Source organism: Ambystoma mexicanum, chromosome 3p (genome assembly GCF_040938575.1).
Source record: "Ambystoma mexicanum isolate Mex_15411 chromosome 3p, UKY_AmexF1_1, whole genome shotgun sequence".
NCBI classification, from domain to species: Eukaryota; Metazoa; Chordata; class Amphibia; order Caudata; family Ambystomatidae; genus Ambystoma; species Ambystoma mexicanum.
In genome coordinates, this window is record NC_090925.1 from 746,384,702 (window position 1) to 746,410,589 (window position 25,888).

Consider the following 25,888-nt stretch of genomic DNA (forward strand, 5'->3'; position numbering starts at 1 on the left):
CGAGTCAGGGGTCGGTTGCGCCCTAAGGCACAAAGGGGCCGCATAGGGGACCCGGTACTTCTTCTTGTACTGATCCCTCTTGGCAGGCATCGTAGACGGGTTCTTGAGAAGGGTGAGACCCTCGTCCCAGATATCATCCAACAGAGGCACACTGAGGACTGTCTTCCTCTTGGCCTTGCGCCGTTGGTAGAGGAAACCTTCCTTCTTCTCTTCGGGGCAGAGCTGAAAAAGCTCAGATGCCCTGGCGATCATAGCATGGAAATATCTGATCTCGTCAGGCAGGGGGGCCCGGGCTGGAGGCGATGGGAGCTCCGTCCCATCGTCACCGCCATCGTCGTCAGTACCCGTTGTGGCCGTGTCCGTTCCCGTGTCATCCCCAGGGACGGGGGACGTGGGCAAAGGGTGAGTAAGCCGCGAGGGCTGGAAAGGCAGGGCTGGATGGGTCCGTCTTCTCTTGCTTGGGGGACTTCCTGACGGGCCTGGCTCTGGCTCCTCCGCCGAGCCTGGTTCCGGCTCCTTCGTCGGTGATAGGGGCAATCTCGTCCTTATCTCCGAACATAAGGATTTTATTGCCAACAAAATGGCCACCGAGTTGTCCTGCGGCTCCGGAAGCGATGGAAGCGACGGGTGACTAGGACCCTCGCCGGTGCCGCCGTCGCTCTCGTCGTCCTCTTCACTGGGATCTATCCCGTGGGACCGGGCCTCCTCGACGCCCTCCAAGACTTCAACCAGTTCCTCCTCGGAGGCTGTGTCCGTGTACACAATGGCCACCACCCCCCCTCTTTTTCCGCTAGGGTCCTCACGGGGGTCTTCTCGATGGGTCTGAAAGAGGCTTCCCTCTGCGGTGGCAGGGAGACTCTGGGCCCCGAGGTCGCCTTCACTGGTGTAGCCTCCACAGGCTGCACCAGGGCCGCCGTGACTTTCTCGATAGAGGCCTTAGCCGGGTGAATCAAGGTCTTCACTACCTTCTGTGGGCCTGTGGCCTCCACCTCGGGGGGAGGGTCACCGCCTCGCTCCCCCTCGGCTGGATCCTTCGAGCTCGACCGGGGCCTCTCCAGAAGCTTCGCCAGGTTCTCGGCCTTCCTCTTCCGAGCCAGATTGTTGGCTCATGGTTGATGGTGCTGGAGAGGATGCGCCCTGCCTGGCAACCGAGGAGCCCGACCGTTCGGCGCTCCCGGTGCCCGTGGAGCTTTGCCTTCTGTTGGGCCCCGGGGCGCCCTCACAGGACTTAGACCGCTCGGACTTCTTCTTCTTCTTCTCACCTGACGGGCTCTTTCCTTCCAGCCAGTTGGAGAGACGAATGTGTCGGTCCTTGATGGTCCGTTCCGCATGTTTCCACAAAACGCACAGTCCTTCTCCACGTGCGTTTTGTCCTCATGAAGGCAGTAGCAGCATTTCGATTGCTTGTCCTCCTTGAACACATTCTGCAGCTGGCATCCAGGGCAAACCCTGAACAGCTTTTCTGGCGTAGAGCTTCCTTTCTCCTGGGCCATGTCCGGGGTAGGCCACAGAAACTCCTGGACTCCTCCAAGAAGCGTAACTCGACAAATTCTTTACCCTTGAGGGGCGTAGAAAAATCTGAAATGGGTCCCCATTAATCAGATGTAGAAACGGTGGAACTTGAGGCTCTATTTGACCGAAAAATGAGAAAATCTCTTTGAAAAAGCGTGAAAACGCAGCAAAGGCTCGAGAGCTAAACACGAGGACTCCCAACACTTGAGCATGCGGTAAAAATCTGAAGATGGCTACCAGAGGAGGGGCTTAGGTAGAGGGCAGTCATTGGTTGGGGCAGTATGACCCAGAGACCAGTGATTGGTTACAAGTAGAAAGACAGTTCAGAAACAAAACTGAAACTGATTTTTTTCTTTACCGAGGATTCCCGGCCTGACAACAGGGAATATTCATGAGCATTTGAATCCATGACAGACCCCATGCTGGAGAAATTTATAATACATTTCTCGTTATACAGGACGTCAACTAATTTAGTTAAATCCTCTTTAATTATATGTTGTTATTTAACCATTGTATTACATAAGGTAAATAATGCTGTAAAATTCGTAGATGTTCAGATTCTTTCTAATCTTCTTCATCCGATGAGTCTGATGTTGAGAAAGCTACTTCGTCCACTAATGGTGAGGAATAAACATTTGCCACAATTTTTACCATATCCGTTTTTTGGGCGCAACACACCGGCTTCGACATATCCTTTGATGGTTTCAGAGATTTCCCTCTGGCCTTCGGGAATTCAATATTGTTTAAGGGACACTCGCTTAGTGGCCATCAGAACCTGCACTCGAGGCATTTTTAATTGTCCAACTATCACGGGTGTGCAAGTGAAAGCACTTACCCCAAACTCCCCTTCTAAGATGTCAAATCCAATAACATATTTGGGAAGGGGAACAATTAATACATGTCTCTTCTGAAATGACCAAATTTCATATCAATTTTTGTTTGGACTGCAGGGGTCTCCTTGTCCCCAATCCCGTGATCATAAAATGTCTTCCCTTAAATCTAGAAGGATTCCTGTGTATCAATGAGGCCTCCACTACAGTATCAATTAAGGCTTGAACCTCTTGTGTGTGTTTCCCGATTGCCAAAATAATTTCACTTTTACATGAGGCCGTCTGTTTACCTTAATGTGTGCCGTTGTTACCGGAGTTTGACCCTCATCCTATTCGTACTTAGAGTGCAACTATTTGGATTCCCATTCTACCATTGCACTCACCATCTTCCTTAGATCTGCATAAGTCGGCTGGGATGATGCAGACCTATTGGAAGACTCATCTCCCCCTCTGGAGGCGGTCCAAACAGATCTTCCTCTTTCTTTGTTTAAGTACTTCCTGCCATGTCACTTGTTTGTAACGCTCCTTCCCATCCAGACCCTGTTTTTACATAGTTGATACATTTCCAGCGTTTCAATTCCATTCATATCTAACTGCGGTACTCCATCTTTTAGTAAAGCTAAAAACATATCCTTTCTGGATACGTGAAAGTCTCAGCTATCAAACCTCTTGCCAGGAGTGCGCTTTTCACTATGCCCCTCCCTCTCTCGCTCTCTAAGGTCGCTCCTCCGGTTTCTCCCATTCACCTAAATCTGCCAGTTGCCTGATAGCATTCACCACCTCATCTGTTATCTTACCCATCCTTCCCACTAACAAGGTCATTATAATGTTTTTATATGCTGGAGGGACAGTTCTGATAAGGGCATTTCTAGCAGAAACTGATAGGTTTACCAGCCCCATGTGTTCTGGAGTTTCTATATGGATGGCTTCTTTTATAGTGTGCGCCCTTACTTTTTTAATAGCCTCTTTCAACGTGTACCATTTTCTCTCATTGGTCGGCCAATCTGATGTAATTGTATGCTTGTGATTACATTCCTGAGCTGCTAATTGTAAGAGAGACATTTGCCCCTCCTCTCCGTTAGCATCACAAGGAGGGCCTGAACGTAGGCTGCCCTGTATCTGTACTTCTTGTATTAAGGGTAAAAATCTAGCAGAATCTGTTGCATCTACCAGAATACTTGCTGCCCCTCCATCTAATAATCTAACCATCAATGCTAACAAAGATTTGCCGGCCCCATGTTTCAATCGGGTGATTATTTCCCCAACTGTAACGCTTACCTGACCTCTGCAAGAGCGTTGATAACCTCGGATCTACAGGTACTGTGGTCAGCCTCACTGGATGCATTGTTGGAAGGGGTTTCCCCGGATGCCTACAAAAGGAAGCCCTGCATCCAGCTGTCTTGCAGGGGCGATATGTTCCTGATACAGGCTGCTGCCAGTTACTTCACTGGTGCCAAGTCCAGTCCTGCTGCGACTTGAAGAGAGGCCTTGTTTGTTGGTGAGTAGAATAGTTCTGACTTAAAATTGTGGCTTGCTTTGTCTCTGCCCCCTTGGGTTTAGTGAGGGTGCTTGCTTGGCTTTGTGTGTGGCTTGAATGTTCGTGAGTTGCCAGATGCAAATAACTGTCCTTATTCCTCTTAGTCTCACTTCTAAAGCAACAGAGGGAGGCTGTTGTTGCCTTGTGTTTCCAGCACGAGTGTGTCTACCCAGTGAAGCGCTGTGCGTTGTTGGTAAGAATCTGCCTTCCTAATGCAGGCGAGAGCAGGCTGCTGCTGTTTTGTTGGTTCCTGCATTAGCGTGTGCGCTCAGTGAAGCGCTGTGCTTTGCCGTTAAGTATGGTTTGCACATGCTGCCTTTCAAAGCGCAAGCAGAGAAAAGCTTCTGCTAATACTCTTACTTCTTTTCCCTTTCCACAGGCGCGGACACTCAGTAACTGGTGACGGGAGTCAGAAGCTGCCAAATGATGAGGCCATGCGGCAATGCGGAACGTCCGTGACGTGACTGGTAAGTTCTTATGCTGTGTTGCTCGTAACTTGCAGAGGTTCGGGTTAACTGAAATCTTTGTCTTCTTTCTCTTGCAGGATACCGGAGCGCCGGTAAGCGTTGTGCTGCAGTCTGCAGTCTCAATGCAAAGCGTGTGTTAAAGTCTAGGCGTGGCTTAAGTAGTCTACCACACCCAGAGACTAGACTTCCCCTGCCTGAGAGCTACGGCCCATTGCGAGGACATGTTGGCAGGACCAGGAAGTCCTGTTCCTCTTCAATGATCTATGTGCAAGCAATTGTGGATGCTGTCTGGAGAGCCAGGCAAGAACCCATCTGGCCCCCATGTGGGTAGAATAATAGGAAGATGAGTGGGCCGACTAGACCAATGATGTCAGCTATATATCATTTAAATTATAATAGCATCATATTTATTTGTATAAATACAATCACAGCATGAAGAAAAAGTTTTTTACAAGTTCAGCTCAATAAACCACAAACAAACATCCCTCCCTGTACCATTCATTCATTCACAACTTTCGCACACATTTATCATGTTCAAATACGTTAAGACAAACTGGTGATAGATCATTGAGATCACAGCAAAAGAATACAACAAACGTCAATTTAGCACTTCATTATTTTACAATGTGACCCTCTGTCTGCATTCAGGGGTTTAGAAAACTGTTGTCGACATATGTTTCGGTTGAGTTCTCTCAATAAGGGTGGCGGTCCCCTTATCCGGTAATTTTGGGTCAACCTTCTTCAGGACGGAGAGCAATCACCGATTTCACGTTGCCTCTTCAGAACACAAAAAAAGTGGGGGATGAGGATGGCTAGAGAGCCTCAGTTCTGGAAAAGTGAAAAAATAAAAAAACAATATTGTCATCTCTATTGATTTAAGAACCTATTAATAGTAAACAACTAACTGTATTATTCAGTTGTGTAGAACCGACTCACCTCCTCTGGAATACCAGGGGCCGGAGATCGGTATGTTGGAAAAAATCCTGGCGTGTATGCTCCTGCTTGTGTTGCCTCACATCATGGGTAATATCCTATAGTGGAGTATAAGCACATAATCTTCAGTGTGTTATCTAACAATTAGAATTTCCTAAAGCATTGTCTTCTGTTACTCATACTTACAGTGACACTTGTATACAATGCATGACATGCGCAAAGTTTGCGTGGCCAGACAGATGCAGCCCAATTCTATGCATAAATCAGAGGGCACCTGCAGAGGAGGAAACAAACAAACAAGAGAGGAAGGATATCACTATCTATATGACCTGTCCCATCCCTGGTGTTATAAATGCAACTAACATTAAAAGAAAAAGAAGATCTATGTGCAAGCAATTGTGGATGCTGTCTGGGGAGCCAGGCAAGAACCCATCTGGCCCCCATGTGGGTAGTACACCATGTGAGAGGGGCTTTAACAGTAGTAAGAACATGACACCAACCTCCTGTTGTGAATAATCCTCAAGGGCAGTCATATTCACCACTCCTCCTTCCGGATTCATTGGATGATGACCCATCCTTCTACGTAGTACCGGTTTAACTGTTAAGCCTTTCCAGCCAGGATCCAGTTTAGATACAACCTCTGGCTCGGAACCACTTTCAGTGCTGGTGCTATCAAATACATCTCCATCCCACTGATCAGGTTCCCAATTCATTCCTGCGGAGGCAATCACAGTCACCACCTTCTGAAAGTTTACCCTCCCTCGCCTTTTCCTATATTTATAGCGAGCAACCCTCACCGCAGCTCGCTCGGCCACTGCTTGATATTTGTCTGCCTTATGATATAATTTCATCTGAAGCTACTGTATTAGCACAATCTGTTTCTCAGCAGCCAACTCTTTTTCTAATCTTTCAACATTTGCCTGTAATTCCACATTCATCAATGAGATTTGTGATGGCATCTTTGATGTCATGGCTGTTAGTCCTTGCAGTGGACACTGGTGGCGCGAGTTATGGTTGGTTAGCTTACCATAACTGGCGATTTCTTTTTTTTCTTTTCGGTTTTACCTGTAACCATAACGTCCCTTTAACAACGTTTTTCCATTGAATTTCACAGTTTTTGCCAGTGCAACTTAACCATAACGTCCCTTTAACAATATTTTTGTTAGTGAATTTCATAGGTTTTTAGTAGGGCACTGTAACCAGAATGTTGCTTTAGCATAGTGTTTTCTGTAACAAACTGAAACATTTTAAATAAAAAATAAAAAATAGTGTTTTCTGTAAAGAAGTTAGCTGTTTGGTACTGCAACGGAACCATAATGTCCCGTTAATAACGGTCTGTTACCGATTCCTTGACTGCCCTCATGATAAATGCATGGAAAGGCCAAATTGTGGTGTATGTATCCATTTGCGCTACTCCTTCCTTTTCCGAATAGTGTTGGTGTATCTTAGCAATTATAAATGTACATGGTAAATGTTGGTGAGAGTTTCAGTAGTTTCTCTTTTTGTGTTAACATTGCATGATGAGCAATATGGACGTTTCCTAGGGAGACTGCACCTCGTCGGCGTATGTGCAAGCACACTGCACGTATCCATAGAACTCCATTGGTGTCTGCCTGGCCGCATCTTCTAATGCACTTTTAAGCAGTTGTGGAAGCAAACGTGTATCCGTTCCACACCTATACCCAAGCATAGGTCATCCACTGTGTGCTGGTAACACTGCCCATGTCGCCAGTCCTACGGATTCATACAGTTGGCTACCGCATTTCAAGTACTCCTGCCGACTACGTGGGTGGCTCTGCAAACCTACCAATGCATGGCTAAAGCACGCCTGACTGTATGACGCCCACTGGTAAACAAGGAACAGCAACCTGCAGTGTAACGTGGGCATGGAAAATGTTGCATTCATTTGATTGATTTGCTGCTTGACTTTCCATGACCCGTGAAACAGACACATTGTGTCTGCACTGGGCAGTGTGACTGAAAGTGTTGAAGAGGTCGCCTGCGGGTCGTACAGTTGAAGAAGACATGCAACTGCAGATGGTAAAGTTTGAAGTCAGTCTGCAAAATGGTAACATTGGTGCAGCTTGCTCACACACATACAAGTGCATGTAAAGGCAAGTAAGCAAACAGTGCAATATGCAGAGAGCAAACAATGTTAGCGGTGCTTACAAAAGTACTGTACCTGCATGGGTCACACAGAATAAATGCCTTCCTCCTCCAGGTAAAGAATCTGTGTTTCGTGTTGTTGTAATCATTCTTGTATTCTTGTATTCCAGAGTGTATGCATCATAGTGAATGCTACCCCTAAGAGTAATGTCATAGCATGAAGTGTTTGTACTTAATGTGACGACAACTAAAATGAAAGCACAAGGGACCAGTGGCAGGGTACCGCCATTCCAACAATTATGTAGGATAAATGCATGAAATAACAGAGAGTGAGTCTGATTACCCCTCTTTCCGTTGCCCTAATGTGTCAGCGTAACGCTCACAGACTAGACACAGCCCATTTTACTACTATAGGACATCATGAACCCAATGCAGGCACTTAATTAGAAAAAATAAATTCACTTTTAATATTTGTGTGGATAAAAGCAGGGGGCGACACATGCCCTACAAACAACATGACACAATTAAACAACTGAACAAGACATAGTTTGTTAAAAAACTTTGTTTCACTATGACTAAACAAGGTACAAAAGTACTCATGGAACATGGGGGTACAAACAGACACAAAATGCTTTGTTTGTATATGAATCCCACAGTTAAATCATGAGGGTATTACAGATAGTGTCTGAAACAAAAAACCGGCCGAAACATGTCGACATCTATCTCTAGTGTCTTAGATCTCTCTTTTCTTAGGCCATCTTCAGGACACGATTCCTTCAAAAGGTCAACAAAGACTTTATACCCCAGAGTTGATCAGCATAACCACTTTCTACAAAAAATATGTAAAAACACATACCACATATGAGTACAGGCCTCAATTATTGCAAGGGTTCAAACAAATTCATAGACATTAATACACATTACAAAATGTGCATCTCAACGCACTCGCGATACTAACATTAAAACCAAATTACACAGACAAACATGAATGCACAGGCGTCACTGCGACAAAAGATGTAGCATCAGGGCAACATAAGCGAGCTATTCTCCGGTCAAGAGTATTCAGAACAAGGCCAAATTACTGTTCCTGTCTAAAGAAACTCTCATCAGGTCACATGTATCACATTTAACTTTTGAGCAAGAGCTAGGTGAGTCAAAAAGCCTAGCCCTGAAAACCCAGAATACATAGGGTAATGCATGTACAGCATTTGCCACATCTGCTGCGGGCAACAAAAGGGGCACTCCTGTAGGGCAGCAGAGCTCTAAAACATCCTTGCAGACCATATGCGTAACAGACCCTTACCCGGCAAAGGGCATTGTATAGTGCATGTACTACAACGCGCTACTCTACAGAGGGAAGATACTTGGAAGTGCGTGTGAAGGGTCTTTCCGGGAGCATGACAATGGTCCTTTCCTACTGTTCCTCCTGTGGGGTGTGTCAGAAGACCACAAGAAATGGAAATTGGCTGGGAAAGGAAAAAAGGGAACTAAAGAAAGCACCTTTTACAGATGAACAATGGAATTGCCAATGAACGGATGCAGGGCGGGAGAAATGGCACTGTGCAAAACACTGTTCATTCGGTTGGAAAGGGGGAGTCGCTGAAGAAAGAGGTTTCTTTAGGTGTTGCAGAGCATTTTGAACACTGTCAGCGCACAACACTTATTACAAAGAATGTTCACTACTTTCAAGAAGGGCACGAAGGCAATTTGGATGGGGTGTGCAGAAATTGGGATGGCATGCATAGTAAAATGAACGTTATAGCTGGGGAAATGTGTTCGTGCTGTGAAACGTCATAATCCCATGTGTGAAGTACGCCATTTTCACATGTCGTACAAAGACACAAATACACTTCTTCGTAATGTACAACACTTTCTCCATTTGCAAACCAAATACATAATGACAGAGCCACATCAATGTCTGCATAGTACTATAGAAAGTTATTCAAGAGATCGGAAACAAACGCATGACCTGGGCAAGTGCCTCCTTTATCGCAAAGGGCACTGAAACTCGTGTAACATGCTGTGCAATTTTCCCTCCACAATCAACAACAATAATATCGGCATGATTGCGTGTCACCAAAGTGTCACACAGACAAACCAAAATCATTCACTTCATTGTAGGTACTCCATAGCACTTGTAACGCTTACCTGAACTCTGCGGGAACACCACAAGGACTCTTCTTATAGAGCGACGTTGCTTCCAATTAGAGGACTCCCTACTGCAACGGAATTCCTGTTAAAACACAGAAGGCTCCTCTTAGAACAAGGATTCAAATTTTTTCAGGGGAAAACAATGGGCACTGACTCAATGTGAGAATATATGATAAACGTTCTTCCTATTTACCTTCTGCTTTTTTATGGTGAGCTCTCCATCCTGCATCTGTGCAGGGGCGCTTGTTCTGAAGAATGGGCAATGAAGAAACTAAGGGTTTGTGTGTGGTAGTGATGGTGAATAAAGTAACGGGCACAAGGAATACTGAAACTACTGTGGAGAGGAGTGGAGGGAAAAACTTGAGTAGTATGATAAGATGGTAATCTACCCTGAGGACACGAAAAATAGAAACCCCAACAATGATGAAGCGCCACCTAGTACTACACAGGTCACGAACAATACCCTGAAGAAAATGCCCAATTTTAGGTAAATGCCACTTAACAATATGAAAAAGGTTAGAAAGCAGAACCTTATTTCTCTCTACCCAATGTTCCTGAATGAATTCTAATACGGAGGATAATGTGGAGGAGTGCTACAATTTCTTCTGAGAGAAGTTTCAGGAATCTGGTTGCGAGCGCTTAATGCATGTAACAGAGTTCAACAACGGAGCTAAAAGACTACTCTGCAATGTTTGCGCTCTCGTAGTAACATTCCACCATACTGTTACATAACCACCTCAGAGTGTAAACAGTTTTGCTGCCAAATGTACAAATATACTTGCTGTGAAATAAGTGCCCTGACTGAAATTAGCTCCGTATGCTGCTACGCACTTCACAGACCACCTGGAGCAATGCCGTGGCAACGATGACAGGAAACAGCTGACTGACAGAACTCCTGACCAAAACACTGGGAACTGAAAATCTCACTAAGACGCCTGAAATTAACTAACAAGAATGGGTAAAAATACAATGACTTGGATACTGTGGAACTATGGAAAGAATATAGCTGCTAATCTCCTGACAGAGTGGACCGCGATAAGCGTTAACTGCCGAGGCAGAAAAGACGCGAAGCGCGGAGCACTCGAGGGGCGGGGCTTGAGTAGGGAAAGAGTGGAGATGACTAGACCTACACTGTAACCTCTGGGAATTAGGAGGCGGCCATGTTAGGAAGTCAGGAAGTGACTCCTCGCTTGCTTAATCATTATTGAGTCTGCCCTTAATCCAGGAATGATATGCCCTGGACCAGGTTTTCTTGGAATGGCAATTGGGAGTTTTGGCGGTGATCATGACAGCACTACACATCAACATGATAGATTCCAAAACGAACAGCCACTACACAGTGTTTTCCATTCCATTCACTTTAAGTTACTGTATTTCAAAGTCCCCTAAAACTCGCACGCTGTGGCTCGTGAAACACACAGCCATAACCGCACCCTCTGCATGTCTGTTGACAAATACACTGTGTACCACACTCTGTGCGTACACACCACACCCAGAAAACGTATTGGCCAATCTCGTATGTTCAACATGCCTATTTGTATGGGCATCATCTGCAAAAGGGGCGTATCTAACATGTGCCACCCTGCAAATATCGCAATATTTTTTCAATACTTTTCATGCCGGGCTTGAGCAGGAGTGGGGGAATAACTTTCAACCAGGGTACGGGACGTCGTTGGTTGTGGCGGATCTTAAAAGAACCTTTGTTTTTTTATATAAAAAGGTGCTTCCATACAAACACCTTTTTTGCAGTTTTTAAAAGTAAGTTTGTGTTTTGAATGTCAGCTCACATTTTTACAATAGGGTCTTCACTGCAGCCTGTAGATTTTGAAAGAAAATGTCATGCCACTGGTCGACAAAGACATGACATTTCCTTTGAAAAGGTGTATATAGCGAGAACAAATGTTGTCATTCTCACAGGAGAACACCCCAGCAGCACTCAAGTCATACATGCTTCTGCTGATGAGACCCCTTCCGACCTCTGGCTCGCGACAGGAATCATTGGAATAGTTCCACACTATTCTCTGGGGCATACATGAGAAAAGCTCCTTGGCAGTGGGAAAAATGTGCTGCACTGCTTTCATCATCTTCTTCAGTTGACGGTACACACAGGAACAAGGCATGGAACCCAAAAAGAGAGCTCCAAAGTACACGACCACAACATGTACAGGTCCAGAAGTGACCATGCGTTGACATTCTACAAGCACTCTGCCAAAACAGCACGCTTCTACACTGCGCCACAAAGCCTCCACTCCTTCCAAACCGAAATTGCCAAAAAAGCCTTCTTGGGTGGCATACACGACCAGATCTTCCACAAAGGCATCACCCACAAGGAAAACTGTGCGTCCTGCCATTTTTGCCAGCCGCACTACACAAAGTAATGGAACAAATAATTGCTGCCCTTTCCTGTGACGTACACCCTGAGCACCTGAGTGGCCAAAGGCAATATTCCCATTTCATTGGCCACAATGGTGAGATGCGCAAAATGTGGCACGTGCCTTTCCCCAATGACGGCGAGGGCCACACCCCGGTGAAGCAGATGGACTCCTTCTCCCTATTGGTGCTCTTCCCTGTGACATACACCCTGAGCACCTGATTGGCCAAAGGCCATAGTCCCATTTCCATTGGCAGCATGGTGAGAAGTGCAGAATGTGGCACGTGCTTTTCTCCAAGTACTGCGAGGCCCGCACCCCAGTAAGGCAGGAGGAGTCCTTCTTCCTATTGGTGCGCTTTCCTGTGACGCACACCCTGAGGGGGGGGGGTGTGGCAGGGCAAACAATATCAAACTGGGTAGGGGATTTGCTCTTCCATCTTAGATGTATAAAGGATTTTTCTTTTTTTATATGCGTGCAAGCAACTTTCTTTGTTTTTTCTCTTTATATGCGTTTCTGTTTGCCTCTCCTCACATTTTTACCATATTCTGGTCAATGCTTCTTGCACAGTGCAAAAGAAAACGCCATTGCCAATGGGGCTAAAATACATGCTATTTCTAGGGAACCACTGCATATTTTGCGAACTCATGATCTCGTAGTGGGTGGAGAACATGCCAGCAGTCTGCATAAAATCATGCATAATTTTGTTTATAGCACACCTCACGACCTCTGGCTGGGGACAAATTAAACTGTCATGGACACATACTCACATCACTGCGGTCAGCAACCTCTTCAGGTGACGGATTAATCGTCCACACGACATGTAACCCAAATGTTGACTTCCAAAGTGCACCACAACAAAGTCAACGTTCATGACGGACGCCACATGTCTGCAAAGGCGAACCATCCCGCCGAAACTGCAGTCACCCTGACAGGCCAAGAAAGCGTCCACTCCTTCCAACCCGAAATTACCAGCAACGCCTCTTTGCACACAACACCTGTGCAGATGGCGCACAAAGGTATCACCGACGATAAGCACTGTGCGTCTCTCTATCTCGACCACCCTCATGACACAGTATTGGGACGAAATGGTACTGCCCCTTCCTATGAACCACACCTTCAGCTCCTAATTGCCTATTTCCCACAATTCCATTTCCCTTTCCACCCTGCTCATAATGGCAGGATGTGACACGTGCGCGTTTGCATCTACAGTGAGGGCCACTGCCCAGTAAAGCACACACACAATACTTCTTCCCTTTGCACTGTCATTTTTGCAGCACTCCCCCATTGGGTGCTGTAAAATGTTCAAACACGCATGCAGCAATCACAAACAAAACCTCTCCATTCCACACTGTCATTTCTGTACAACACTCCATATTTACAGTTAACACTCTCAGTACACGTTCTGTTTGATTGCAAAGCCCTTGCACCAGACACTTCTGCTAAAGAACGCACGATTGCAGCATCCACAAAGATCCTAAGACGCACCCAGCACACCTTTGGCCATGCATACAACAGTGCAGCCCTTTCCACACCCACCACAACACTATACATCCAAGCAAGCGACCATGTGAGCACCTAACATTCTGCACAAACGTAACATACGTAGTAGCACTTCTACCCAACTCCCCCACACCATAAAACACCAATTCACGAAAACATGTCACATTTAGCAGAATCCACAGACATACCACAGCCTGCACCACCTCTACGCACTGCCATTCACAAAGTATCTGCACAGAGCAGAGTAACCAACCACATATAAGCTGCACTTCAACCATACCCTCTTCCATACTCACATTACGCACACACTGCACCCTGTGGCCACACTACACAACTTCTCACTGCACGATCTCCTGCCGCACACCACATACTGTAGCATGTGTCAACTATCACCATAAACCATGAAACGCACAATACATGCTTTGCAGCTAACTTGTGGTGCTGTAGCACGTTGACAATGTGCTCCACACCTATTCTCCAAATATCACCACCCTGTGCTTGTTGCACTGTCAAACTAGCATTGCTCCAGTGAGTGTGCTCCTTGCACACATTGCCCACACAGTAATGCAACCATGCATGTCAGCATGTCACCAACTACCACTATACACATACACACCAATGGCACCAGCACTCATAACCAACCTCCATACCGCAATGGATATGCACAGCGTTACGTGCAACAGTTACCATAATGTATCAACATTACACTGTCTCCGGCATCCCTACACCCTTTCATTCACATACTAATGTCTTACCCACTTCTACTCAGAAAGTATTGTGCCACTGCCAACTTAACCACAAAATGTTTACAACATTGCCCATACGGCAAGCATTGAACACACAGCACACTATCCAAGCACATATAAGCTGCCCTTCAACCATACTGTCTACCATACTGACAATATGCAAACACTGCACCCAGTGCCCACACTGCGTGACTTTTCACTACAGAATCTCTAACTACAGCGCACCGCCATGAAGCTTTGCAGCAACAAATTGCAACAGTTACCATAATGTACAAACAAAACACTCTCTCCTGCACCCCTGCAGACTTTCATTCACCTACTATGGGCGTACCTACTTCCATTCACAAAGTACTGTGTCACTGCCATCCTACCCACATTCTGTTCACAACACTGGCCCTACTGCACCCAATCTGCACACACCACACTATGCAAGCACCACCCTCTACTGAATGCAGAGTCAAACATTTCAGTTCTTTGCAACAAAAGTACTGGTCGGATTTCCACCAAACACACAAAAGCATGCTTTCTGACCCATGCCCCCGCTCCTGCCGCAAATTTGGTGAAAATCCATCCAGCCGTTCGGCCTGTAGCCGTGCGCAAAGTTTTTCCCCATTCAGTCTGTGGAAAAATAAAAAAATAAAAAATAAAAATTGGGAACCCCCCCCCCATAACTTTGCCCCACACGAAACCTCGCCCAACTTGGCGAAACAATTCAGAGCCAACCATATACTTACTCAATATGTCAGTGGTCTTTTGTATGCCACCAATACGGAGATACTCGCCTGATGCGCTCTGCACAGGGTCCCAGACCTTTCATGGCCGCTCTCTAAGCCTCTTGACACTTTTGTATTGCTCCGGAGACCCTCCAACACTATATGCCCGCCGGCCCGCTCGAACATCCTTCAGGGACCTCCTTGTACAGCGGTGGTGCTTCCTGGGACAGGAGTTGGTGTTCTGTCTGTTTCTGTCAGTCATCTGCTTCCCGCTTCTGAGTGTCTCAGCAACTTGTGGGTTAGCTCCATGCAGTATTGGTGCCTATGGGGGCCACATGTTCCAACCCCTCTTGGAGGTCTTACCACTGCCAGACCTAAATGTAGCTGGACCCGCCAACGTTGGGTCCTGGAGAGTACCATCTGCTTTGCTCCGTCATCCTCTGCTCTCGTTCCTTCGCCTGGCAGATTCCTCCACTGCGGCTACTCCGGGGCTGGCTCGACTTCAGTGCAAGTCCTTCCTTGACTGTTAAACTCAGTTTCCTTCCCTACCGGAAGGCTAGATTGCTGATCCAGGTTCCACAGAGCATTCTTTAAGCCTCTGCTCATTCGCCTCCTACCAGTATTTATCTTCCAGGTACTCCTCATGCAGGTTGTGATCTTCTTCATCTCAGTAGAGAAAACACTTGCAGACCTACCATAGTACATAGAAGTACTAGGCACAGAGGTATTGTGGGAAGGAGTCAAAGGTCTTGGGAAAATTGGATTATGGCTGTTGAGGTGACGCAGACCACGGCGGTCGTTACCATACCCAGGAGGGGAGTCCGTCCCCACAAGGTTCTCCTGCATTCAACCACCCCTAGGGGAAATATTGGGTAGCGGCCGCACCTCCCTGGCCTCATGGAAAGGGGTTCCCTCCTGCGGAGAAGTGATGCCAACCAAAGGATCATCACAGCAGGTACAGCACTACTCCCACATATATTCAGAGAAATAGGGGGGCCTGAGGAAGGCCAGGGAGACCCACAGGCAGTCAGCCAGTTCTCACCCAAGGCTACTGCACTTGAAAACAGATAGGCGGGGCAAGTCCACACCAAGGCTAAGGCCAGACGATGCCAACCAGAGAGTGTTCTGCCCAACGGGATGGACTAACCAGCCCCAAGTCCCACCTCAGAAGTAGAAGCCATCGACAGGGGTGGGATCCACCATCAAGTCCCTACAGTAGCTACCTAAAGCGGAGGAGGGATTTAGAAACTCCAAAGTGGCAGAAGATGCAGTCAGACACTAGATTCTGACACAGGCATAAAAACGACAACTCCAAAGTTCCATATACCAGGCTTGTACATCTGAGTTCCTTTAATCCAGAGGCAGGCTGGAATGCTGGGACTTGGTATGGCAGACATAAAGAGAAGCACCCAAGGGGCAGGATGAGCTAATTCCAAATCTCACAAAAGGGCCGCAAGCCATTTTCAGGGACAGAGCTTGATAGCCAATCCCCATCTCATCTACCTCACCCAAGTCTCCTTTCAACAGAGAACGGCTGGGGGTGGGATACCACCCTTTAAAAAGCCAAAAGCTTTGTCTGTGATTGTAATCGGTTGACAAGTAGCTCGAGACCAGAGACAGAAGACAGGAGCTGTGTTGGCACAGGCTGGAGGAAAGACTAGGAGGACCTGGAAGGAGAGCAGGACCCAGGAGGCCTGAAGACAAATCCAGAAGGCTGGAGCCTGAGAGCTGGATGGGAAACCCAGGACACCAAACTGAGGAGCCAAGAGAACTGGGTCTTCTGGTAATGAGTGAGGGAATTACGATATGATAAGTCATTTATAACGCTCCTGTACACAAGTGTTTCTAGGCGCGACAAGACAAGGGAGGGAAGACAGCGGCCTTGTGTCATTCAGATCATGCAAGTGCGACAACGAGAAGTGCAAGGGGAAGGGGGGGGCAAGTGCCAGGGAGAGGGAAAGGGGAAACAGGGCAGATTGCTCTGAGCAAGTGCAGCCAGAGCACACAGTTCTGGTAAGTGCAAAGAGGCACGGCACTGTAGAGGTTACAGTTACAGCCCCGGAGGCAGTGCAGGGGTGACTGATCATGAAAGAGCCTGGTACCCAGTGAAGCTCTGAGGGTAGCCAAGCAACCAGTTGGTGGAGCAGAGAAGTAGGTCAGCAGGGGAGGGAGAGAGAGAAAGCAGAGGATAAGAGGAACGTGTTGAGCTGCTTCTGGGACCTGCTTCCAGAAGTTGTGTCCAAAGATAGTAAAGGTGACCTGAGAAAAGGAGGTGCTGGGATGGGCCTTAGGGAGATTTTCCTTACACCCAGTGGTCAGGGTCTTTAGGTAGGTCTTCCCGGTGCCAGTGATTCTTTCTAAGTGGTAGTGTGGCAGAGCAGCCCAAGACTAACTCAAGGTTGAGTGGGCTGGTTAAGCGGTAAAATATACACTTTCCACAAATGCTGAATAAGAGATTGTCCACATACTATTAACAATATAATATATATCATCTTTATATAAGGAAAGGCAAGAGATAAAACAATAGAATGGGTAATTAAACTTTATAAGACAAATGTGCAACACTATAACATGCATGTAAAACCGTTCCAAAATAATTCTTGAGGGTTCAATAAAGAGACTTTCCTAGAATTGAAAATGCAATTGCAGATAGGTAAAACACGTTTCCTATCTGGGCCATAAAGGTTCAAGAGAGACAGAGGAAGACCAGTTGTGCAGATTTGGGCCAGTCTTTGGGGAGAAAGAGTTACTTTCTGCAAAAGTGTCCCAACCAGAGGTTTGAATCCCCAAATAACTGTTCTGCAGCAGGGAGTTAGCAGTTTCCAGCCAATTTTCTAACTTTTGCAGTTTTCAGCCAGGCTCCAGCAATGACACAGGAGGAGGGACGCTATGAACTTTAAGAAGGGCTATTATTGAAGATTTGGTGTTTCAATTGTGAAGGGTCTGAGTCAGAGGAATTGAAAGGGGAAGAAGCTGTGGTCAGTGGTTGTCAGCGATTCAGGATTCTTCAGTCTTACTCTGACACAAGATTTGACTTCTGAGGCTGGGGATATCTTGAGAAAACCCCAGGGAAGAGTGATTATTTAATTAAAACGTGCAGAGTCACAACTAAGAGGAGCTAACCACGAAAGAAGGACCAGAAGGCAGGTTTGGTGGTATGCTTGCAAGAAAAGGAGAATCACTCTTCACTGGGGCTTCCCTAATGAGGAAAATTGAATCAGGGTGCCTCCATGATTTCCTGGGATCAAGGATCTTGGACTGGTTAGGCACTGAGAGGCTTTAGAGTCCTGGCAGCAAAGAGCTCCCACTTGGGGAGCAACCAGGCTCAAGAGCATCGGAGAGATGAGGTCTTCAAGCAGGAGCAACGATCCAGTTGTCTCCACTGGTTCAGTGAGAAGGAGCTATGCATTAGGCTCCTTGTGGTCTTCTGGAGAGGCAGAGCTTCACAATCAGATATGGTGGAGCAACAAAGGATGCTGGTGCAGGTCTTCAGTCCTTTCTGTGAGGGGTCACAAATCAAAGCCGCACACAAAGTTGTCATGTTTTTGGTTAAACTTTTATTCAACTGAAAAGGGGTTGGGAAAATGCCTCTCTGACCCTATCCTAAACCACAAACTAAGGATCCTTCTGGGGCAGGATGTCAAACTAAAAAGCCGCCCTTGTGTCCAAAAAGTCCTATCCTGGCCCTCACACTACAAATAAAGTAACAAAGTTAGAAAGGAAAGGAGGATAGCACAGGGGCAACGTGCTGGTCTTACAAACAAGACCACACACAGCAACAGAGGTTTGAATCCCAGAACCGCGCTTAGAAACCGAACGTAGGTATTAAGCGCGTGATCAATATCCAATTGAAAACAAATTAAATAAAATGTCTTCAACCTGATATTGTCAAAAAGTGTTTGTAAATGAAATAATAGAATGGCTCGAATGAAAATGTTTTCCCAGGTGAAAAGACCGGTTCCATGTAATAATGTCGCCACAAAAATCTCATCATGCAAAAATATTGCCGAAAAATGGCAATTTTTTGTGGCGACATTATTGCATGGAACATGCGGGGGACACCCGCGCAACCCCCAATTTTTTTACATTTTTTTTTTACATTTTTTCTTTTTTATATTTTTTTCCCCTGTCCCCATATATATATGGTCACCCATATATTATCGCCACAACCTTTTCCCGGCGATATTATTTACGGCGACCATATATATGGGGATAATATTACCTGATACCAAAAGACCTTGGATCCAGAGGGTGGCCCCCTTCCCCTGGATTCTTCCATGGGATGGCAATGTCTGGAACAGTGGCAGTGCAACTGTGAAGAAGAAGCAAGTAATGTCTGTGGGTTGCGTGACCTGTAATTGGTGGACGTTGTGGTGCGACACCTGCACCTAGACCGAGCACACTCATTTAAAGGAAAAGTCACTTAACTCATCTATAAGTTTGCGATTGAAGGTCAAGGAAAACGTGTATATTTTGAACTTAAAGAACTGAACTTTGTGATGTTGGTAAAAAAGGCCCTAAATCATGAAAATCTGGAAGTATCCTTGAACATTGAGAGACTTGAAAGTTTGGGGAAGGGAACCCCTCCTTTTGGTAAAGTGAACTATCCCGAATCCCGGGGAAGGGAGAACCCCTTTCCAACCGAGAGCTGGAAGAAGGTCTGAACTTTTAGTTGAACACTTCTCATTTTGACGCTGACATCCCTATTATGTAGAAGCAGATGTGAGGGCAAGTGTAGGTTTTATACACAGACAGATATTAAATTTGGACTTCTCGACACAGACTATCATTAGGTAGTGTGAAGGCATCATGAAGCAGACACAGACAACATGTTCAAGTATGGTCCACAAAGATTTATTAACTTTTAAATGCAGGATGGAGTAAGGCCTAACTTGCCCTATGATGAGGTGCGATTTCCCTACCTAAAGAAAACTAAGAATAGTCTGTGTCAGGAAGTCCAAAGCAAATGATCATCTGTGTCCAAAACCTATACTTGTCCTCACGTCTAACTGTATACTGTGAGAGACCAAAGGGTGTCTCACCCACTAGTCCCCGGGGAGATATATATCTTTTTTTACACACACACACACTGGACCGAGGAAGAGGGTGACTGAGAGTAACAAGAAACTCTTATAAATCGTACTGGACATGTCCCGCTGATCGGGTCAGGCACTTGATTTCAAGTGCATACACCCGATACCAATTAGCTCTCCTTACACAGATAAAAGACGGAACATAGAGACACACTCTTAGCTAGTTGGAACGTGAGTATGAGCAGAACTGCTGAGACGGAGGTGAACCTACCGGAGCAGAGGGATGGACGAAGGGACGAGAGCAGCAGGTCAAAAACCCCAGGAGTTCCCTACAGGAGGTCATTGCCTCTAACAGGCCGTGGAAGACATGTGCAGAAGGCAAATCCCAAATCAGAAGGCTGAATTGTGTTTCAAGGATGCCAGAGACCCTCCCGGGTGAACAGTAGAGATGGGGAGGCGAGGCCAAGCCTGTGGTACTAACCTTGACTCATGAATTGGAAATCGTAAAACCAAGAAAGAAACACACACTGCCACTGAGTTGGCAAGCGACCTGGGAGGCCAGTGTGTGTTAAAGAAAGTTTGAAGTGGCAACATTATATCACAAGTGAAGGCTGCACCCGTGTGGATGAGATGCAAAGAAAGGCAGACCTGTGAATTAACTTTGAAATAAGGACAGCCATGAAATCAGCAATACTGGGTAACGGAGTGGTCCGGTGAAAGGAAGTAGCCCACTCGAAAGTCTCTGTTAAAGGTGCATTGTTTCTAACGATAAAGTAAATGAACTGTAAAAGCGGAGAGTAAAAAGCTGAACATTGAGTTGAAGAGGTCCTGCAGAGGTCTATAAAGGAAGCCGCGCATTTTCGAAAGTCTTTGACATCCGAAAACAGTCTGAGCCCATCTGAGGGAGACCCAAAGTGTAATAAGCTTGGGTAAAGGAAGCCCCCTTGCAAGTATTGTTGAACTTTGTTGTGAAAGGTCTGAGCCTGACAGAGGGGGACCCACGTGAGCTGGGTTGTGAAAGGTCTGACACTGACAGAGGGGGACCTATGTAACTTTTTGTTGAAATGCCATTTGGAAGTCTGGAAAGAGACTGGAAGGCCAGGCGGGCCTTGATTCAGGTTTTGGAAGTGTTTCGTGTTGAGAACCCGAGCCAGAGTGTGTCATCCTGCCTATGGAGGCCGCCTTACTCTGTGTCATCCAACGTGGGGGTTGGGGGGAGAGCTGATTAAGCCACATTTATTCTTTATATTTGGACACTGATTTTTCCTTTACATACATATTTCCTTTATACACTTTTTGTACAAGAGGTAAGGCAGGCATTAGGTTTTGTTAGCATAGGCCATTTTTGATTTGACAGACTTCACTAGGACTGTGTCATTTATACTTTGATAGTCGAGACTACTCCCACCCTAGTTATAGGGCAGAATAGGTGTCATGCATCAACGATATCGACCCTTCTGGTCTGCCTAGTCCCTCAGTCAATAGACATTACACTGTTCACCTTCAACATGGCCGACGCTATGTTCCAGTGCGGTCTAGTCATCTGTCCGGAGCACATGCTCCCTTGCTCGTCTCAACGCTCTGCTTGCCTGCATCTCGCCCGGCAAGTTGTGTTCTAGTGTTTAGCCCCTTTCCCCTCGTAAAAACCCTGGTATCCATCTTCCATCCTTCCTGGTACCCCTCGTTTTCCTAGTACTTAATTCGGAAACTAGTTACCCTGTACCCTTATCCTGGTTTCGTCCTGGACTCTTCCTGGATGCTTCCTGGAAGAATTGAACGTACCCGAGCCCCGGCGCCACCGCGACCGGGAGTCGTGGACCTACGCCCTCTCCGAAGCCCAGCAGACTGGATTCAGAAGATTCGAGAGCTTACCTTTACAAGGCACGCTCATTCAGGAAAAAGAAACCCGCACACTCAAAGAAGAAATCTACAAGAAGCAAACAGGTGAGTCACAAATCCAAGGACTTGGATTCTGACATCTTTGGGACACTTCCCAGCTCTTATGATATTATTCCTTTTCACTAATTTACAAAGGCAGTACAGTCTCTTTACTTCAAAACACATAAACAGTTATTGTAAAACCCAGGCTTCTTTATAGGTGCTTTCAGTGGCTCTTCCATACAGGGGTGCACTCGGTATAAGCACAGTTGTCAGACCACACAGTCTGCCCATTACAGGTCATGCAACTGATACCCCTTTGATGCTTGGTTTATTCACCTATGTCACACTCTCTTGACACTGTATCGTGGCCTATTTGGCCATTATGCATGCGTTACACTTTCTTGCATTCTCCTGTCTCTTGCTAATGCTTACTTCTTCATAACATGCAGTTCGGCATATCAGGCAGATTCAAAACCTTTCTTTTAACCTGCTTAATATTCAAGAGTGCTCAAAACTTGCTTTCATTCCATTCAGTATTCAAAAGTATTTAATTTGGCTTACACTTCATTCGGTATTCAAATGTACCTGTAATGACTTTCACTTGCCTACCAGGTCAAAGGATTTCTTTTATCCCAATTTCTCATGTGGTTTCTCCATGGGTGGTTGGCCACCTTTCATCTGTTAAGGTTTTCCTTCAACCATCAGATTTGTATTAATATTAATTTTCAACTTTCTCTCGAGCTGGTCACTGTTTTGCATTATGATTCATTAGTTGCGTTGGACGATGTTTATATTTAAGTGTCTTTCAAACACATTCATCACATCAACTTTCTTACTTGTTGATTTTTCAATCCTTCAGGTTGGTATTCAATATTACTTAAAGTTCAACGATTCTAACGGGCTCACCGTGCCTGGCTCCCTCTTCTAGGCGGACTCACCGGATTATGCGTATGACGGTTCTGCCCGCCTGCCACTGGGCAACTTCTCTGTGCAGTGTCTCGCTTCTGTGGTGTGCTGGCGTTTGGCGGCTTCGCTTCTTCCACCGGCAAGCTGTAAGTGGGATGGCCACTTCCTTGTGGGTCCTCCGGCTCTCTTCTGCGTCACTCCAGTAGCTCAGCCAGAACCTCCGCCTCGCAGCGCCTCCTCCTTCCACTGCCTCAACTAGGCACTCCCTGGTACACTTACAAACCTCTCGCCTCCACGCATGCCACTGATTGTGGCTCTGGCTCTTCAGCCACTCTTACTCTTTCTTTAACGATGCTGGGGATTTTAAAGTCCCTGCCAAACTGATTGTTTTTTTTTTACAACTAGACCGCTCACTGTCTTTGTGGAACTCCCTTTTCCATGTTGTTATTTGTGTTGTCCTATTCCTCATCCCAGTACCAAAGGTGTGTTTGGTACTCTTCTTCGTCCCAGTACCAAAATGGTGAGCGTGCGAGTCAATGTCAATGGGAAAATATGGACAGGATTGATAACACCCAATAAAGGCCTGGGCGAGATTTGATTCCCTATGAAAGGGAAATGCTGGATACCATGTCTCACCCAAGGACGTCCTCTCCCCAAGTCTCCTCCACCCAGTGATCCTTCCTTGCATATCCACACCCAGTGTCAGGATCCAAAAGCGATGACCTTTCCCTGGCCACTTGAGAGAAGGATACAGGGGGAAAAGAAGTGAGGGTGCCCACAGGTTCCTCGCAGTAGTGAGATCCCACCTTAGCATAGGGCAAGTTAGGAATTTTCCCAACCCTCTATTGATTTTAATAAAAGTTTGTAACCCAAGCTTTACTCGATTGTCTGTGTCTACTTTGATGCCTTCACACCAGGTACCTGGTAAGAAGTTCCAAGGGAGAAGGCAAAGCAATCCAAAGGTAATCCAGGGTCCAAGTAGCAGGTAAGCAGTTACAAGGGGGAAGGCAAGACAATCCAGGGTCCAAGTACCAGGTAAGCAGTTCCAAGGAGTGACGAAAACAGGAGACACAGGTAAGCAACACAACTGCGGGAGCTTGTTGGGAAGCGAAGCGGTCTGAAATCCGATGTTCTTTATTTCCAGATTTGCATCTGATGTGTGCATCTCTTCATGTCACGCTGAATGCCCACGTGTGCACTGCAAGACCTGACAGGAGGTGTAGTCCATCAGCCACTGCACCGGAAGAGCCGCCGTTGCACTACAAGAGCTGCTATGGCAATTGCTATTGAGGGGCCCATATGCGGCCAGGATTCCTTGTTCGGCAGAAACGGTTCATAACATACCCCCACACAAAGCCAGAGAAGGGCAAGGGAAGCAGGATGAGAGTGAAGGAACCGAGACAGTAACTGAGGGGAATGCACATGAGAGAATGGATCCAAGAACATTCCTCTGGCATGTAACCCCTTCCAATCCACGAGATATTGGTGACAAAAGTCCAACAGTGCTGTGACCTCATACTCCGTTTCCCCCTCCACTGACTAAGGTGCAGAATGAGAGGGCAATCGAATGGCCAAAGGGCAGGAACACATGAAAAACTGGATGGATCCGGCAAGTCAAAAGTAGAGCCAGGCGGAAAGCAACAGGATTGATGACCTGGTTGATGCAGTAAGGAAGTACGTACTGGGGCAACAACTTCTGGTGGCCTGCAAGATGGAGATGAATTGTCGCAAGCCAGACTTTATCGCCAATCTGGTAGGAGGAGGCGTGTTGCCTGTGGCGATCAGCAAAGCACTGGGTTTGTGCCTGCGCGGTAGTCAGGTGCAGGTGGACGTTTTGGTGAAGGGCATTGATGTTCTCTAGGCACTGCCCTACTGCGGGAACTCTCGTAGTTTCAGGGGTATCAAAGGGAATGTTTGTAGGATCCATGGCATACATGGCAAAGAGCAGGGATACTCCTGTGGCCGAATGGATGACATTTTTGTCGGCAAATTCAGCTGTGTGAATAACCGACAGCCAGTCGCTTTGGTACTGCAGACACAGGCACTGGAGGAATTGTTCTAGTATTTGGTTCAATCTCTCTGTCTGCCCATCGGTTTGAGGATGATAAGCAGTTGAAAGTCAGCTGTCAATATTTAGCCTACTCATCAGTGCTTTCCAGAACCGAGAGATGAATTGTGTACCTCCATCTGTGATGATTATGGATGGAATACTGTGCAGACGAATGATGTGTTGTATGAAAAGGTCTGCAAGGGTCCAAGAGGTCGGAAGGCCAACATAAGGGATAAAAAGTGGGTCATTTTAGAAAACATATCCACCAGCAAGCAGAGAGTATTTATGTCCTGTACCCTGGGTAACTCCACAGTGAAGTTCATCGTGATGGCATAGCACGGTGTATGTAGAACAGGCATGGGTTGTAATGCTCCGACAGGTCCACCTGGTTGATTTTTACAGCTAGTTGATGTTTGCATTGCGCGCAAATAGGACACATGAGGACAATCAATAACATTGTTCTTCGCGCAAAGCCAGCAAGCCCAGCGCTGTAGGAGTTCCAGCGTTTTCTGCTGTCCTTGGTGACCCGATAGCTTGGTATCATCCCATGATAATATAGCTGCTTTCTGGGTTTCCAGATCTGGGAGAAACATCCAATCTTGTACAAACAGAAGCCCATCTTGCAATCTGATGCTATGCTCCTCAAGCTCCTTTGGAGCGCTCTGGACCCAGGCTCGTAACTAGTCCACCAATCCCAAGGAGGCAGTATAGGCACAGACAACCCTGTTCCCTGAATTTGGATGTGATTTTGGCAGGCGCTTAATTCCATGATATACAGGAGAGGGTGTCAACTTTTCTGTGTAGTGTTCCAAGGCGGTACGTGCCAGTTAAATCAAATGGTGCAAAAAGGGAACGGAAGACAGGGCCTGTAGATTTCTCTGGTCTGTATATACAGTTACTCTATGTTTTGCTCCCAGTAAATGGTGCTGCCATTTGAGAAATGCGGCCCTAATGGCCAGCTGTTCCTTCTCAGTAATGGTATATAGGTATTCCGTCGGGGACAACTACTGGGAATAGTAGGAGACAGGGTGCAGCGTTTAGTCATCAGATACCTCTGAGATAAGATGGCTCCAAGCGCAAAGGGGGGTGCGTCTGCCTCCACTATAAATGGACTATTAGGATCGGGGTGTTGCAGGTGCGGAGGTGAATGC

The 25,888-nt window shown here is 46.5% G+C and overlaps 1 long non-coding RNA gene across 2 annotated transcripts in view; it reads right to left on the reverse strand.

The window, feature by feature from the left end:
- The window catches only part of LOC138580802 (uncharacterized), a 524,112-nt gene that overhangs the window by 448,943 nt on the left and 49,281 nt on the right, over positions 1-25,888 (reverse strand). The window contains exons 2-3 of one of the 2 annotated variants that reach the window (XR_011304346.1): positions 9,534-9,618; positions 7,854-8,214 (exon numbers count right to left, since the gene is read on the reverse strand). This is a non-coding gene — a long non-coding RNA (uncharacterized lncRNA). Of the gene's footprint in view, positions 1-7,853; positions 8,215-9,533; positions 9,619-25,888 lie in introns of those variants that run through there. The other variant, XR_011304347.1, reaches the window with a different exon arrangement.